This window comes from Eriocheir sinensis, chromosome 69, assembly GCF_024679095.1.
Source record: "Eriocheir sinensis breed Jianghai 21 chromosome 69, ASM2467909v1, whole genome shotgun sequence".
Lineage (NCBI taxonomy): Eukaryota > Metazoa > Arthropoda > Malacostraca > Decapoda > Varunidae > Eriocheir > Eriocheir sinensis.
In genome coordinates this window covers 6,336,913-6,339,154 of record NC_066577.1, presented here as the reverse complement: position 1 = coordinate 6,339,154, position 2,242 = coordinate 6,336,913, and the positions used below count along the sequence as shown (strand labels likewise).

Here is a 2,242-nt window from a genome sequence, read left to right as displayed (position 1 = left end):
GGAGGGAAGGATCTTGGTGAGCTATAGGATCTGAGGATAGGACTCTTCTGCTGTGTGTGTGTGTGTGTGTGTGTGATGTTGTTATAATATTTTCTCCGATCAAAGTTTTTAGACGTTTTACATATCTGGTTCTGTGTTTTTTCATGCGTTTTACAGAGGCTAGATTTTGCTTACTCTTAATTTCTCTCTTTTAATGATGTTCTTTGCGTGTTTTTTGCTGTTTTATAATTGCTGTTTTTTCTCTCTGTTCCTACGTTTTAAAGAGTCGTGGTTTTACTTTTAAAATCATCAACTTGTCACAATAGAAAAAACGAGGGAGAGAGAGAGAGAGAGAGAGAGAGAGAGAGAGAGAGAGAGAGAGAGAGAGAGAGAGAGAGAGAGAGAGAGAAATTAACAAGAACAACAATAACAAGAACAAAAACACAAAATTATGAGTTCAAACTTAAAGAACAAGGTTGTGAGAGAGAGAGAGAGAGAGAGAGAGAGAGAGAGAGAGAAATAAACAAGAACAACAATGACAAGAACAAAACACAAAATTATTAGTTAAAACTTAAAGAACAAGGTTGTGAGAGAGAGAGAGAGAGAGAGAGAGAGAGAGAGAGAGAGATTAAAAAGAAAAACAATAAAAAAAAAACAAAATTATGAGTTCAAACTTAAAGAACAAGGTTGTGTGAGAGAGAGAGAGAGAGAGAGAGAGAGAGAGAGAGAGAGAGAGAGAGAGAGAGAGAGAGAGAGGTGCTTCCTTGACGTAATAACATTTTAGCTTCGACACCAGAGCGCAAAGACTGGCTGTGTCCTTAACATTAGAAGGCGTTAGACCATAGATAGACAGGCAGTAGTAGTAGTAGTAGTAGTAGTAGTAGTAGTAGTAGTAGTAGTAGTAGTGGTTGAGTATGTATTATGCAATGTTGAATATATTCTAATCTCGAAATGGCTGTGTTCTGTGTGTGTGTGTGTGTGTGTGTGTATTTATAGAGCTTGTGTTGTGTGTGTGCGTGCGTATGTGTGTGTGTGTTCGTACCCATATGCGTGTCTTAACAGTTTCGAATCAAGCTCGTAAGTGACTCGTAATTTTATCGCAATTATTTTACGTACGATTTCTTAAAAATTTACAGACATATATTTTTCAACGTGTGATTTCATTCCGCCGAAGCGTCTGTGTGCGTGTCTGTGTGTGTGTGTGTGTATGTGTGTGTGTGTGTGTGTGTGTGTCTGTGTCTTAATAAATTAGAATCAAGAATTTTTACATACAATTCCTTAAAATTTACAGACATATATTTTTCAACGCGCAATTTCATTCCGGCGAAGCATCAATGTGCGTGTCTGTGTGTGTGTGTGTGTGTGTGTCTTAACAATTTAGAATCAAGAATTTTTACTTATGAATACTTAAAATTTACAGACATATTTTTCAACGCGCGATTTCATTCCGGCGAAGCATCAGTGTGCGTGTCTGTGTGTGTGTGTGTGTGTGTGTGTGTGTGTCGTTAGTGTTTATACCACAAGCTGTTCCATATTCGTAAGAGTGTACTAGCGTATATTGGAGCATTAATCAACAGTATTTTCACAGACAGGGAAACGACAGAACGAGAGAAGGACAACCAATTAACCTATTTATTTGTGTCTCGTAAACTGTAGACTAACGTATTTTAGAGAGAGAGAGAGAGAGAGAGAGAGAGAGAGAATGAATGAGCGATAATTACATAACTTATTTATTTTTGGCTCGTAAATTGTAGACTAACGTATTTTAGAGAGAGAGAGAGAGAGAGAGAGAATTACATAACCTATATTTTTGTCTCATAAACTGTAGGCTAACGTATTTTAGAGAGAGAGAGAGAGAGAGAGTATCACGTAACCTATATTTTTGTCTCGTAAACTGTAGGCTAACGTATTTTAGAGAGAGAGAGAGAGAGAGAGAGAGAGAGAGAGAATGAAAAAAAAAAAAAGAAATCATGGAAGAAAATATACAAGCGTGATTTTTTTCTTGAATTTCATGGTATTCAAATTTGTCGTACTTTCCGAACAGACGTATTTTTGAAAGCTCGGTACGTGAATGAGTCTTTCCTATTTTGTCGCCTAAGAATTTTGTTGTATTTTCCGAGCAGACGTATTTTTGAGAGGTCAGTCAATGCAGAAAAAATATATATATGTTTGTGAGTTGAGTATTTCTAATCTCTCGCCTTTGAATTTTGTTGTATTTTCCGAACAGACGTATTTTTGAGAGGTCAGTCAATGCAGAAAAAAT

The 2,242-nt window shown here is 36.6% G+C and overlaps 1 protein-coding gene across 1 annotated transcript in view; it reads left to right on the top strand.

Annotated features, from left to right (window-relative positions):
• The window catches only part of LOC126988509 (integral membrane protein GPR155-like), a 21,477-nt gene extending 19,642 nt beyond the window's left edge, over positions 1–1,835 (top strand). Inside the window, 2 exon segments of the mRNA XM_050846698.1 lie at positions 1–454; positions 666–1,835. The exon segment at positions 1–454 is cut by the window's left edge and continues 985 nt beyond it. The gene's annotated coding sequence lies outside the window, so the exon portion shown is untranslated.
• Positions 1,836–2,242: the final 407 nt, after the last annotated feature.